Genomic DNA, 15,937 nt, shown 5'->3' with positions numbered 1-15,937 from the left:
TGGTCAGCTCGTTAGGAATTCGCACTCACAGAGTGAGTAGAATAAGACAGACCTCCGAATTGTGCAGTGCTGTCGGTCCCCAGGCCCAGCACTGAAAAACCCCATTACATAGGATGAGACATGGCAGCCTGATTTCTCCTCAGTGGGACTGCTGTTTTACCCGCTTCCAGGGCTAGCTTACAATCTCGGCTTGCTAGGTTGCAAGTAGGTCAGGCAGCAATGTGACACACAACAGGGCAGAAGGTCGTCTGCTTAATTCAAGTCCCTGTTTGGGCGAAGGTCAGCCTACTTTTTGGAGGCCTCAGCTTGCTATCACTACGGGTCCATCTCTTCTGCTGACTCTGTATTAGAGCGATGTTCCTTCCTTCTCCCGGGGATCAGTGCATCTCCCTTGTTCGGCACACATGATTCTGATGGTCAGCCCTTTAGGAAAGAGTGCTCACGGAGTGAGTAGAATAAGACAGACCTCCCATTTGTGCAGTGCTGTCGGTCCCCAGGGCCAGTACTGAAAAACCCCATTACATAGGATGAGACAAGGCAGCCTGATTTCTCCTCAGTGGGACTGCTGTTTTAGCCGCTTCCAGGGCTAGCTTACAATCTCCACTTGCTAGGTTGCAAGTAGGTCAGGCAGCAGTGTTCCACACAACATGGCAGAAGGTGGTCTGCTTAATTCAAGTCCCTGTTTGGGCGAAGGTCAGTCTTCTTTTTGTAGGACTCAGCTTGCTATCACTACGGTACATCTCTTCTGCTGACTCTGTACTAGAGCGATGTTCCTTCCTGCTCCCGGGGATCAGTGCATCTCCCTTTATCGGCACACCTGATTCTGATGGTCAGCCCTTTAGGAAAGAGTGCTCAAAGAGTGAGTAGAATAAGACAGGCTTCCCAATTGTGCAGTGCTGTCAGTCCCCAGGGCCAGTACGGAAAAACCCCATTACATAGGATGAGACATGGCAGCCTGATTTCTCCTCAGTGGGATCGCTGTTTTACCCGCTTGCAGGGCTAGCTTGCAATCTCCGCTTGCTGACTGAGCTGGGTTGGTTGCAAGTAGGTCAGGCAGCAGTGTTGGACACAAACTGAGCAGAAATTGGTTGGCTTGTTCGGCACACCTGATTCTTATGGTCAGCCCTTTAGGAAAGAGTGTCCATAAAGTCAATTTTTTTTGGAGCGTCCATTCAGGTATAAGTTTGAGGGCTCGTGTACGTGGGTTAAGGGGACCTGCGCGCTGACCCCAAAACATTTTTGCTGGACGCGGTGTCGATGTCTGCCGACTGTGCTGGCCCACGGGAGACCCCTGACCGGCGCCCCCAAGGGGCCTCGCGGAAGCTTACCCAAATTTGAGGCCCCTAAATTCCATTCAGCACTTCTCCACAGGGTGGCGCACGGAGCAGTACACCTCAGGTTTAAAACAGTGGCATTTACCCGAATGGGGGGTGGACGATTTTTTTGCCCACGAAACCAATATTTGTCCATTTGACCTTTAAAGTTACAGAATGACCACGGAACCGGTGCAGACCCACGTCGGACCCCCAACCCGGGTCCCACGAACCCATTATTTGTCCATTTGACCATTATATTCACACAATGACTGCAGATCATCTGCGGACCCCTTGCTGACCCCCACCCTGGGTCCCACGAACCCAGTATTTGTCCATTTGACCATTATATTCACACAATGACTGCGGATCATCTGCGGACCACTTGCGGACCCCCACCCTGGGTCCCACGAACCCACTATTTGTCCATTTGACCATTATATTCACACAATGACTGCGGATCATCTGCGGACCACTTGCGGACCCCCACCCTGGGTCCCACGAACCCACTATTTGTCCATTTGACCATTATGTTCACACAATGACTGCGAATCATCTGTGGACCACTTGCTGACCCCCACCCTGGGTCCAACGAACCCACTATTTGTCCATTTGACCATTATGTTCACACAATGACTGCGGATCATCTGCGGACCACTTGTGGACCCCCACCCTGGGTCCCACGAACCCACTATTTGTCCATTTGACCATTATGTTCACGGAATGACCACAGATCACATGCGGAACATTTGCGGACCCCACCCCCGGGTACCACGGACCCAATATTTGTCCATTTGACCATTAGCGTTAGAAAAGGGCCTCGGTTGGAAATTTTTTTCTGAGACATCCCTGGGGCCCAAAACTTGGAACGGTGGCTCCTGGGGCCTCCCCCAGTAAGCTTATGAAGGCCCGGGGCCAAAGAGACCTTGCAATCAGTGTCCACAAACCCGCTATGCTGAACACATTCAAATAAATGGCAGGTTGGATTTTTTTAGAAAAGTCCCAGGGGCCCGAAATTTGGAACGGTGGCTCTTTGGGGCCCCTGGATCGTGCAGTCAAAAGCGCGGGGCCCTAGTGCGATGCACCTTTTCCCCTTTAGTCCTACGACTATGTGCTTCGGGGCCCTGGATGAGGGGCCCCTGAGATGCCAGAATCTCAAATCTGGGGGCCCTACGACCTATCGTCTCCAAACTGTGGACGTCCCACCTCCCATCAAAACGCATAACGCTTTTGTGGACGTGGGGTCCCTTCTGTGACCGTTTGACCCCTAAAGAAGGTGGTAGGGCCACCAGACGTCTGTGCCCGGTCGAGGGGATCCCCTCGAGACACATATCCAAAATTCGGCCCGAACAGACCCTTGGGAGTCGTGTCCACGTCGTGTCCAACACCCTCTAGGGATCCCCCCAATTTCAGCCGCGGGGTCCAACGCATCGCGGAGATATTAGCAAAAAAATAGTACCATCCACCCCCCTCACACCTACTCATCCATGCCGGCCAGGGTGCACCCTCCCCGGCTAGAGAAGGCAGCACGAGGGGGGTGGAAGTCGGAAGAAAAATTTTTTTATGAGGCCTAGAGAAAACACTTGTACTGTACTCAGGGTAGAGGTCTTCACAGTGCACCCGAGACCCGTCGACCCCGGACCCGACCCAGGACCCGTACGGGTTCGGGTCTATATTTTAAATCATCAGCCGGGTCCGGGTCGGGTCCGAATCTATTACCTCGGGTCCCGGGTCTGTTTAACATTGTGGGTAATACCCGTGCGATCGGAGTCATTGGACTCGGAGAACACCCGGCCATGATCAAAGACTGCTTGTGTTTTTTGTAACTTGCAACTTGTAAAATTAGGAAAAGAAAAGAGGGAGCCAAAAAAGTGATCTCTCTCTCTCTCTGCTTTTAGAAGCAGAGCGCGCAGACTCAGAGTTAATACAAGTGCACGCACGGCATTAATGCTTGCAGACATGACACACTCATATTTAATATATTTCAAATCAGCAACACAATCTGAGGTGAACTGTCACATGAATGTTTTCTATGATGCTCAAACTGCGTTAAAGCTTTTTCGGTTGATACAGCTAGCACGCATGTGCAATCTCGAGCGCATTTCCCCCCGGGGGCCAGAGATACGGGCCCGCAAATGCAAAAAGTCCCAAAATTTGACCGGCCATAACTCACCCAAAAAGAGGGGGAAAACACCAAACTCAGGTTAAAATTAGACCTTGGGGACCTCTATCCGACGCCACCAGCCCCAAGTCCCTGAACCCCCGGGAGGCGGAGATACGGTGCCCCAAATTTGGTGTCCATCCAATATGAATAAATGGCAAGTGGGATATGTGTCCACCTGAGGTTTAACAAATAGCAATTATATTCAATTTGATTTAATTAAATACAGGCAATATTGTTGATCAAAATGCCTGCAGTGTACTCAGACATCTCAGCAGAGTCCATTAATGTAAGATCTATCCAATAATAATGTAGAATTTCCATAGAAAAAATGTTGGATTTTGGTTAAATTTACCACATCTGGTGCATATCCACCCTCAATTTGTTTGACGGCATATGTGTCCACTTGCAGATTATCAAAAAGCAAGTCTATTTAACTTGATTCATTTCAAATGAGTGCAATATTGTTAATGGAAACACCTCTACTGTACACAGCACGATCAGCAGAGTCCATTCATGTAAGTTTTATCACATAATACTGTAGAATTTGCATAAAAATTAATGTCCACGGGAGCACTACGGAGGTCCCGCTGAATAAATTGTAAATGGACATTTAAAAAAAAAAAAACCTCCCATTTGCCATTTATTCAGCATGGCCTTCCTAATGGTTCCGTGGACAGATAAATTTTAGCGATTTCGTGGTTAAAGTCTCATCAGCTGTACTCTGCGAGCTCTGAGGAATCCATTTGTGTATGTTTTTTGGATTTTGGTTAATTTCACCACATGTGGTGCATGTCCACCCGCAATGTATTTGAACCCCATTCAAATGTATGGCAGGTGGGACTTTTTTAGAAACGTCCCAGAGGCCCCAAATTCGGATCGGTGGGTCCAGGGGCCGCCCCGAGTGAGCAGCCGAAAGCGCGGGACCCTAAGGCGAGGGAAAAATTCGGAGCCTCCTGGACAAAATCTCTCCCTCAGCCCTCTCTGACTCTTACATGATCAGAACCTTTTGAGAGATTTCAGGGTGCAGGACGGGCATTTCTTTTCAAGGTCCTACAGCTTCGTGCTTCGGGGACATGGGAGAGGGGCCCCTGAGATGCGAGAATCTTGAATCTGGGGGCCCTACGACCCATCACCTCCGAAGGGCGTATGTCCCACCTCCAATGTAAACGCGTACCGGTTTGGTGGACAAGCGCTCCCTTTTTTGACCTTTTGACCCCTAAGGAAGGTCGTAGGGCCACCAAACTTCTCTGCCCGGTCAAGGGGGTCCCCATGAGGCAAACATACCAAATTTGGCCCGATCGGACTCCGGCGAGCCGTGTCCACGAAACCGCTAGGCCGAACACATTCAGGTAAATGGCAGGTGGGATGTTTTTAAAAACGTCCTAGGGGCCCGAAATTTGGAACGGTGGCTCCTGAGGGCCCCTAGAACGTGCTGTCAGAAGCGCGAGGACCTAGCGCGATGCACTTTTTTTTCCTTGGGTCCTACGACTACGTGTCTCGGGGCCCTGGTTGAGGGGCCCCTGAGATGCCAGAATCTCAAATCTGGGGGTCCTATGACTTATCGTCTCTGAACTGTGGACATCCCACCTCCCATCAAAACGCGTACCGCTTTTGTGGACGTGGGGTCCCTTCTGTGACCGTTTGACCCCTAAAGAAGGTCGTAGGGCCACCAGACTTCTGTGCCCGGTCGAGGGGATGCCCTTGAGACACATATCCAAAATTCGGCCAGATCGGACCCTTGGGAGTCGTGTCCACGAATCCGCTAGGCCGAACGCATGGGAATAAATGGCAGGTGGGATTTTTTTAGAAACGTCCTAGGGGCCTGAAATTTGGAACGGTGTCTCCTGAGGGCCCCTAGAACGTGCTGTCAAAAGCGCGAGGACCTGCCCACCCCCCACCTCTGGGACCCTTTTGGGAACGTTCCGTAAAAATAGTGGAAAAGTTGACAAATAGTGGTTCCGTGGGACCGGGGGTCCGGGTCGGGGGTCCTCGGGGCTCGAGGGTCGAAGGTCAGTCTTCTTTTTGTAGGCCTCAGGGGGTAACGGGGGTGCACACAGCGGACCCATATGGCAGGTGGACAAAACGCGGCGCGATCCAAATTGACAGTACAATCCCTTCGAACCATTATGCGGTATATGGCAATTTAAATGAATGGGGTTTTTCCACGAACCCATTATGTGTACTACCTAACATTAGGCGTAGTCGTGGCAGGGTTCAAGTCCCTGTTCGGGCGAAGGTCTGTCTGCTTTTGGCAGAGTCACCTTGCTATCACTACGGTCCATCTCTTCTTCTGAATCTGTACTGGAGCGGTGTTCCTTCCTGCTCCAGGGTATCAGTGCACCTCCCTTGTTTGGCACACCTGATTCTGATGGTCAGCTCGTTAGGAAAGCGCGCTCACAGAGTGAGTAGAATAAGACAGACCTCCGAAATGTGCAGTGCTGTCGGTCCCCAGGCCCAGCACTGAAAAACCCCATTACATAGGATGAGACATGGCAGCCTGATTTCTCCTCAGTGGGACTGCTGTTTTACCCGCTTCCAGGGCTAGCTTACAATCTCGGCTTGCTAGGTTGCAAGTAGGTCAGGCAGCAATGTGACACACAACAGGGCAGAAGGTGGTCTGCTTAATTCAAGTCCCTGTTTGGGCGAAGGTCAGTCTACTTTTTGGAGGGCTCAGCTTGCTATCACTACGGGTCCATCTCTTCTGCTGACTCTGTATTAGAGCGATGTTCCTTCCTTCCCCCGAGGATCAGTGCATCTCCCTTGTTCGGCACACATGATTCTGATGGTCAGCCCTTTAGGAAAGAGTGCTCACGGAGTGAGTAGAATAAGACAGACCTCCCATTTGTGCAGTGCTGTCGGTCCCCAGGGCCAGTACTGAAAAACCCCATTACATAGGATGAGAAATGGCAGCCTGATTTCTCCTCAGTGGGACTGTTGTTTTAGCCGCTTCCAGGGCTAGCTTACAATCTCCGCTTGCTAGGTTGCAAGTAGGTCAGGCAGGAGTGTTACACACAACATAGGAGAAGGTGGTCTGCTTAATTCTAGTCCCTGTTTGGGCGAAGGTCAGTCTTCTTTTTGTAGGCCTCAGCTTGCTCTCACTACGGTCCATCTCTTCTGCTGACTCTGTACTAGAGCGATGTTCCTTCCTGCTCCCGGGGATCAGTGCATCTCCCTTGTTCGGCACACCTGATTCTGATGGTCAGCCCTTTAGGAAAGAGTGCTCAAAGAGTGAGTAGAATAAGACCAGTGTTGGGAAGGTTACTTTGGAAATGTAATAGTTTACAGATTACAAGTTACCCTGTTTAAAATGTAATAGTAGTGTAACTTTTTCAATTACTTTATTAAAGTAATGTAACTAATTACTTTTGAGTACTTTTCTAAATTTGTGAAAATTAAAGAATAATAAATAAAAGCATATACATCAACTTAAATACAGTTATCTAATAAGCATGTGACGTATTCTGTGTAATAAACTCCTAAACATTGGTGTTTTTGCTGTCTCTTTGTATATGATGATAGTTTTCTCAAAATAAGTAAAATGCACATGAAGTGACACAGAGCAGTTCTAGAAATTGTGTTTATGTGCTCGTTTACTCCTATATTGAGGCGGCAGGGGTTGAAAACTCATACAAACAAATTCATGGACACAACTATTTTTTATCTATTTTAAATCTTTAATTTGGGGACATGCAAAATAATTAAAAGTTCTCTCCTGAACTGCACCTTCACTTTCAATTTTCTCTTCAGTTTCTTTATTTTGCGCCGTTATCCATCTCTCTCATGACTTTAATACTCAAGATTGAACAAAACTATACTTTACAATACAATACTCTACAATACTACAATATCTTTATAGAAAAATCCTAATACTGTACACGAGTCATATTTTTCCCTTACAAAAATTAACCAATCTTTTATTAGCCTATATAAAAGTAAAATAACCTTGTTTAATTTTTTTTTTTTGCAAATGGATTTGTATTTATTTTTAAATAAATACATTTGTAAAATAATTTTACATTTTTGGTTATCACAGTTAAACAATAGTAACCATTTTCTCTGGATTTATAGTTAAATATTAAAATGTTATATTTCATAAGGGTTGTGTTGTCTGTTGAGCTCCCCCTAAACCTATAAAAAAAATCTGATTTTTTTTCAGCTAAATTACTACTGTAACATTACAACTGATAATAATGATGTCCTTTATATAGTATTTTGAGTGATGACTGATGAGCAACGTGCTGCTTGTTTAAAAATAAAAAAAAAGACAAAAAAGCATCTTTACAGATGAAACTGACCTGAAACCCTGAACAGTAGTTCTGCTTCTCTGCTCCAGCTGTGCGCTTCCATAGTCTCTCTCTCTCTCTCTCTCTCTCTCTCTCTCTCGCATTGATTACTCTGAGTCTGATCCAAACCGTTTGGCGGAGACCCGGAGAGCGCGCAAATCATGACTAACAATTCATGATTTATTAGAGATTTCAAATGGCGGATTCGCAAATGATCGCTTTAGTACATTCGGCAGGCAATTATACAATAATGATATTAAATAGTGGGGCAAAATCGGCTGCCAGGTCACCGGGAAGTGTCCCGGTTCTCCCGGTGTCCAGTCTGCGCCTGATTTCCACAGACACGCAGAATGTGCAAGTCATATATTGCATTTTTGTGGCTTAATATTCACAGACACTAGTCTATGTCTTGTTTTGATTCAAGTGTACTGACCTACTTTTGATGAAGTGGCCTAATGGTTAGAGAGTCGGACTCCCAATCGAAAGTTTTTATGACTGGATTCTACGAACCAGACTGTATTTCCGCATCCCAGAAATTATTAGGGAGGTATGTCTCAGAATAGTCAGTGCAATTTGGTAAATAAATCAGTTAAATCTGTATGTGGATGCGTGTAAACATTCAAATGTAATCCCCTTTGTAATCGTTAAAAATTTCATAAGTAACTGTAATTTAATTACTCATTTTTTTGTAGTAACTGTAACTAATTACAGTTACAATAATTTTGTAATTAAATTACGTAACGCCGTTACATGTAACTAGTTACTCCCCAACACTGAATAAGACAGACGTCTTGGGTGAGCCAGTGGCACGCCGTGATCATACAGTGGTTAGTACTCTGCGTTGTGGCTGCAGCAACCCCGGTTCGAATCTGGGTCACGGCAACCCTTTGCCGTTGAGTATACGGGAAGGTTGAAAATTTTTTACCACCTCATCTTTCTGCGTGATTTTGTTTCTGAAGCTTGGCCTGTGCAGGGCGCCACCAGACAAGGGGGCTTGCTTTCTAACATTAGGCGTAGTCGTGGCCGAGAGGTTAAAGCGATGGACTTGAAATCCATTGGGGTCTCCCTGCGCAGGTTCGAACTCTGCCGACTACGGGAGGGATTTGCAGTATTGCTTTAGCTTTCTGTGACGGTAATTGTGCCTTCTATGGTCCTTCGCTCTCTGTGCCATAACTGCTTCTAGCTTTCATCCTTGTGACACCTGCGTCTCTGCTGGGCAGCTTGATGTAAAACTGCTGCTTTATAAAAGGTGAGAAGCCAGTGCTCCACAAGAGCCTGGATAGCTCAGTCGGTAGAGCACCAGACTTTTAATTTGAGGGTCCAGGGTTCAAGTCCCTGTTAGGGTGAAGGTCTGTCTGCTTTTGGCGGAGTCACCTTGCTATCACTACGGTCCATCTCTTCTTCTGAATCTGTACTGGAGCGGTGTTCCTTCCTGCTCCAGGGTATCAGTGCACCTCCCTTGTTTGGCACACCTGATTCTGATGATCAGCTCGTTAGGAAAGCGCACTCACAGAGTGAGTAGAATAAGACAGACCTCCGAATTGTGCAGTTTTGTCGGTCCCCAGGCCCAGAATTGAAAAACCCCATTACATAGGATGAGACATGGCAGCCTGATTTCTCCTCAGTGGGACTGCTGTTTTAGCTGCTTCCAGGGCTAGCTTACAATCTCGGCTGAAATTGCCTGAGCACACTAGAGGCACTAGTGAGCAAACAGGAAGTGATTGTGCCAGAGAGGGGTGAGGGAGGCTCACCCAAACTTTTTGTGTTTTGTTATTTTGGTTTGGTTAAAATAAGTGTTTTTATTTGTAGTATTTTGTTATTTTGTTATTTTTGTTTTATTTGTGTCCTCCCAACAGCTCTGCTGTTTGGGAGGGATCTGTCGGGGTTTGTTTTATGTAAAATGGATAGATTAATGGCAACTGACATGGATTTGAAACGAGGAACACGGAGGCAAGCAGAAAATGGACTGGGTTATCAACAAAGAGAAAAGGATTACAATGGAATAACTGATAAGAGGATTTACACAAAAGAAGCGACTGTGGTGGTGGATTTGTCGGAGGTACAAGACGGGAGAGCAGAGGATATTATAAAAGCACTAACAGAAAAGATTGAAGTAACAAGAATTTTAGCAATACGACCTAAGCAGATTAGGGAATATGAGATTACATTGGAGCATGAAGAGGACACTGAGAAACTGGTTGATGGACTAACCATTAAAGGTAAAATTTGTGAAATCAAAAAGTTACACAACAGAGACTTTGTTGTCTCGTTCATGCATTTGCCTGCATACATGAATGACCATGAGATTTTAAATAAGCTTGAAGGATGGGGAGTAACACCCATTTCTCAAATAAGGAGGAGATTCTACTCGGGCACCCATATAGAAGATGGAACGAGGTTCTTAAGAGTGCGTTTTCCAAAGGAAGTGGCTTCTTTACCATACAGCACAAGGATGGAGACCGAGGGAGGTCCTCAATACTTAAGGGTGATACACAGTAAGCAGGTGAAGACCTGTAGACTGTGTATGAGCCCTGACCATATAATGAAGGACTGTCCGGACTTCAAATGTCACAAATGCGAGGAAAGAGGCCATTTCGCAAGAGACTGTACTGCGATGAGGTGCCCAGACTGTAAAATGACTTTGGACAAATGTGAATGTTGGATGGACAATGAGCAACAGGAAGAGGATCAAGTGAGCGGGCAAATGCATGAGAATGATAATGAGGAGGAGCAACAGGAGGACGCAGAAAAATCCAAGGAAAAGAACATAGGAAATGGACATGAATTAACAACATACACACAGGAAGAGGAAGAGACATGAACACCAATGCAGATAACGGCGAGTATACAGAATATACTAGACAAAGTGGAGGAGCAGGAAGGAGTCAACGAAGAAGGGGAGCTAGACAATGAGAGTGGAAACATCACGGATGGTGGGAGCACGGGGGCATTGAACAAAAGAAGAAGAGTGAAAAAGGTAACACCAAATATTGAAAAAGCAAGGAAAAGAGTGGTGAAGGAAGTGTTTACAGAAAATCAGGACAGTGGTGGACTTTTAGAAGAGGGAGAAGATATGGACTAATAAGATGGGTATTTTATAGTTTTTGTTTTACTTTATGGTGTTGAGAATTGTGTCCTTTAATGCAAGAGGATTATTGAATGTTTTGAAATTTGAAAAGATGAAAGAGTTGTGTAAAAATGATGATATGATTTTATTGCAAGAAACTAACTGGAAAGGAAATGTAATGGAAGATTTTAAAAGAAGGTGGGATGGGGAAATATTTTTTAGTAACGGGGAGAAAAGTTTGGGAGGAGGAGTGGCTATTTTGATTAAAAAAGGGAAAGCTACTATGACAAAACAAATCTATGATGATAAAAAAGGGAAATGTATTGCAGTAGAAATTGATTTTGAGGATGAAAAATTTATTGTAGTAAATGTACATGCACCAAATGAGGAAAAGGATAAGAAAATGTATTTTAATGTTTTAAGAGACATAATAGAGAAATGGAAAAGGGTGGTGGTTGCAGGGGATTTTAATACCGTTTTTAGCAAAATAGACATGGCTAATGGGATGGTTTTTAGGACGGACGGTGGAAGGAAGGAACTTAAATTATTGATGGAAGAAAAAAATATGATTGATGTTTGGAGAGAAAGAAATGGAAAAAAGAGAGAATATTCCAGAAAACAGTTAGTTGGGAATTTTATGTGCCAAACTAGGATAGATTATTTTCTGAGCACAAGAAATTTGGATTTTTTTATTGATGATGTACTTTATAAAGAAACAACTTTAAGTGATCATAAAATGGTTTTAATGAGGATGGATTTTAAAAGGGAAACGAAAGGGCCTGGGGTATGGATTTTAAATACAGAAATCTTAAATCATGAAAGTTTTAAAAATGGGATAGAGAATTTATTAGATGAGGAAAAAAAAGATGCAATGTATTTAGAAGATAAAAGACAATGGTGGGAAAATGTGAAATTTGAAATAAAGAAATATTCAATTAATTTCTGTAATATACTGCAAAGGGTGAAAAGGACAAAGGAAAAAGAAATAAGAAGAACGTTAAAAGAAGAGTTAAACAAAAATGAAGTAAATGTGCAAAAAGTGTTTGAAATGGAGGAGAAGCTTAAAAAAATGGAGGAAGACAAATGCAAGGGAGCGATGTTGAGAAGTAAAGCTAAATACACAATAGAGGGGGAAAAATGTAACAGATTCTTTTTTAATCTCGAAAAAAGTAGGGGAAAAGCTGAAATGATCAAAGAGCTTAAAAACAGAGATGGCCAGTCGGTTTTTAATACAGGAGAGATTTTAAAAGAAATAGAGACTTTTTATGAAAAGCTTTTTAAATCAGAAGGGGTGGAGGAGGAGAAGGGAAATGTTTTGTTGCAAAGAATAACTAGGAAAGTTGGAGAAGAAGATAAAATAGACTGTGAAAAGGAGATAGAAGCGGAAGAAATTATACAAGCTATAAACTCCCTAAGAGTAAAAAAGAGTCCAGGAATAGATGGTATTGGAAGTGAATTTTACAAAGTTTTTAAAGAAAAACTCAGTGTGATTTTAAAGGGGATTTATGATGATATTTTTAGGAAAGAAGGAGTCAATCCAAGAATGGGGTTAGGTTTAATGAAAATAATTTATAAGAAACAAGGTGATAAAACAAATTTGAAGAATTTTAGACCCATCACAATGCTAAATACTGATTTTAAGATTTTAGCTAAAGTTTTAGCTAACAGATTGAAGAATGTAATGCCAAGTATAATTGAAACTAATCAAGCATATGGTGTAAAAGGGAGGGACATAGCAGACATTACAAGTAGCATAAGAGACATAATAGGTTATATAAAAGAAAAGGAAAAGAAAGCATATGTTATAAGGTTGGATTTTGAAAAAGCATTTGATAGAGTGGAGCATAAATTCTTATTTTCTGTTTTAAAGAAGTTCGGTTTTGGGGAAAATTTTATTAAATGGATTGCAATTTTATACAAGGATATCTTAACGAAAGTAAAATGTAATGGATTTTTAAGTCAACCTTTTAAAGTTTTAAGGTCTATAAGGCAGGGGTGTCCGTTATCAGCACAGCTTTATTCTTTGGTGGCAGAACCTTTAGGACTTTTAATAAATAAGGAGGAAGGAATAAAAGGAATAAAAATGGAAGAGGAAGGGGAATTTAAGAAAATCTTTCAATACGCAGATGATACAACAATTGTGGTGGAAAATATGGAAAGCGTTAAAAAGGTTATGGAAAAAATTAAATACTATTGTGATGGGACGGGTGCAAAAATCAATGAAGAAAAAACTGTGTATATGAAATTTGGAGGGGTGGTGGATTTAGCAGGGGTGTTTAAGTTCATGGAGGTACAGGAAATAAAGATTTTAGGGGTGGTGTTAGCAAAGAATGAAAAAGTGGCAGTAGATAATATGTGGGAAGGGATAGTAGGTGGAATGGAGAGAAGGTTGATTTTTTGGAGGAACATGTTTTTAAGTTTGAGGGGGAAAATATTAATTGTGAATTTGTTAATGTTGTCTAAAATGTGGTATGTTTTACATGTGATGCCATTGCCAAACTGGGTTTTAAAAAGGATAAAGAAATGTGTTTTAGAGTTTTTATGGGATAAAAAGCCTCCAAGGATTGCTTATTTTACAGTAATAGGGCAGCTGGATGAGGGAGGGATGGGTTTAGTGGATGTGGAACAAAAAATGAAAAGTATGAGGGTAAAAGTTGTTAAAAAATATCTGGATAGGACAAACAAAGCTGAATGGAAAAAAATGATGGGTTTTTATCTAAATAAATGTGGGAATTTTAAATTGGGGGATAATATTTTATGGATGAAACTCAAAAATTGGATGCTAGAGGGTATACCAGGATTTTATCAGGAAGTTTTAAGTGCTTGGAGACTTTTTTTAACAGAGGTTGATTTTAATCCGAGGGGGAGGGAAGTTGTTTTAAATCAACCTCTGTTTCTGAATGGAAAGATAAAGCTACAAGAGCAGGATATCTATTTTAAAAAATGGATGAAGGTGGGAATTTTAAAAATACGAGATGTTTTATGGGAATATAAAGAGGGATTTTTACCATTGCAGGTCATTATAGATGCTATGGAAGAGGAGAAGGAGGATTTTAATATGTCAGGTTTAAGAAGACAATATGAGGATGTAAAAAAGGCAATCCCAAGGAAATGGCTGGATGAAATAAGCAAAGGGGGAAGAAGCGAAAACAAAATGGATGTGTTTTTCAAATGGAAAGATAAGTGGTTTGACTTAAATTTGGGAACTGTTGGAATGTTTTACTGTTTTTTTAGAAATTCTGTTTTTAAAAAACCTATTGCTAATGTATTTTGGATGAGGCATTTTAATGAAGTCAAAGAGAAAGATATTTGGAAGATCCTAAAATGGCAATGTTTGGATGTGGAACTAGAATGTTTGGATTATTTTATAAGACACAATGTGGTTTTTACTGAAATGCGATTGTGTGCAATGCTAAAAGAAACAAATGCACAGTGCAAAGTATGTAAAAATGCTGATGAAGGTATTTTACACTTGTTTTTATATTGTGAAAAACTGACCCATTTTTTTAAAGAACTAAAAGAGACAATTAATGCTTTGAGGGATAATAAGGGGGATTTGAACTGGGAGATGAATTTTATGTTAGGAATGAACGAGAATAATGCAAATAAGAAACTAATTAATTTATTATTAATTTTGGCAAAAAAGGCAATTTGGAAAAGAAGAAATGTGGCTAAAAACAGGGACTTTATTTTAAATTTGTGGTTACTGTTTAAAGGGATGGTGGGAGACTATGTTCAAATGTTGTATAATTATTTTATATTTGAAAACAAGGTGGGAAATTTTTACAAAATATTTACAAAAGATGTTGTGTGGATTCTTGGGCAAATGCATATTGCAATGTTTTTTAGTTTTTTCTAATGTTTATTTGATTGCATGTAAAATTTATGCTTACTAAATAAAAAAAAATAAAAATAAAAAAAAAAGGTGATGGACTAGAAATCCATTGGGGTCTCCCCGCGCAGGTTCGAATCCTGCCGACTACGCTGTTTGCTGAAGGCCATGAGGCAAAGCGTCCATGCATTTTTCATGGTCCTCGCACTTATTTGCGAAGTGTCCAGTCCCTCTACGATGGACAAACACGCTGCTGCTGCTTCTTATATCCGGGCTCCAGGGGCTGTCTTGGGTGAGCCAGTGGCACGCTGTGATCGTATAGTGGTTAGTACTCTGCGTTGTGGCCACAGCAACCCAGGTTCGAACCCGGGTCACTGCAACCCTTTGCCGTTGAGTATACAGGAAGGTTGAAAAATTTTTTACCACCTCATCTTTCTGCGTGATTTTGTTTCTGAAGCTTGGCCTGTGCAGGGCGCCACCAGACAAGGGGGCTTGCTTTCTAATATTAGGCGTAGTCGTGGCAGAGAGGTTAAGGCGATGGACTTGAAATCCATTGGGGTCTCCCCGCGCAGGTTCGAACCCTGCCGACTAAGGGGGGGCTTTGCAGTGTTGCTTTAGCTTTCTGTGACGATAATTGTGCCTTCTATGGTCCTTCGCTGTCTGTGCCATAACTGCTTCTAGCTTTCATCCTCATGACACCTGCGTCTCTTCTGGGCAGCTTGTCGTAAAACTGCTGCTTTATAAAAGGTGAGAAGCCAGTACTCCACAATAGCCTGGATAGCTCAGTCGGTAGAGCATCAGACTTTTAATCTGAGGGTCCAGGGTTCAATTCCCTGTTTGGGTGAAGATCTGCCTGCTTTTGGCGGAGTAACTTTGCTATCACTACGGTCCATCTCTTCTTCTGAATCTGTACTGGAGCGGTGTTCCTTCCTGCTCCAGGGTATCAGTGCACCTCCCTTGTTCGGCACACCTGATTCTGATTGTCAGTTCGTTAGGAAAGGGCGTTCACAGAGTGAGTAGAATAAGACAGACCTCCGAGTTGTGCAGTGCTGTCGGTCCCCAGGCCCAGCATTGAAAAACCCCATTACATAGGATGAGACATGGCAGCCTGATTTCTCCTCAGTGGGACTGCTGTTTTACCCGCTTCCAGGGCTAGCTTACAATCTCAGCGTGCTAGGTTGCAAGTAGGTCAGGCAGCAGTGTTACACACAACATAGGAGAAGGTGGTCTGCTTATTTCAAGTCCCTGTTTGGGCGAAGGTCAGTCTACTTTTTGGAG

The 15,937-nt window shown here is 43.2% G+C and overlaps 1 non-coding gene across 1 annotated transcript; it reads left to right on the top strand.

Annotated features, from left to right (window-relative positions):
• The first annotated feature begins 15,430 nt into the window (after positions 1–15,430).
• Positions 15,431–15,503, top strand: trnak-uuu (transfer RNA lysine (anticodon UUU)). The gene has a single exon. It is a non-coding gene; the product is annotated as a tRNA-Lys (tRNA).
• Positions 15,504–15,937: the final 434 nt, after the last annotated feature.

This window comes from Carassius carassius, chromosome 18 (genome assembly GCF_963082965.1).
Source record: "Carassius carassius chromosome 18, fCarCar2.1, whole genome shotgun sequence".
Taxonomy (NCBI): Eukaryota; Metazoa; Chordata; class Actinopteri; order Cypriniformes; family Cyprinidae; genus Carassius; species Carassius carassius.
Note: the sequence above shows the minus strand (reverse complement) of the source record. Positions and strands in the feature narration are given on the sequence as shown.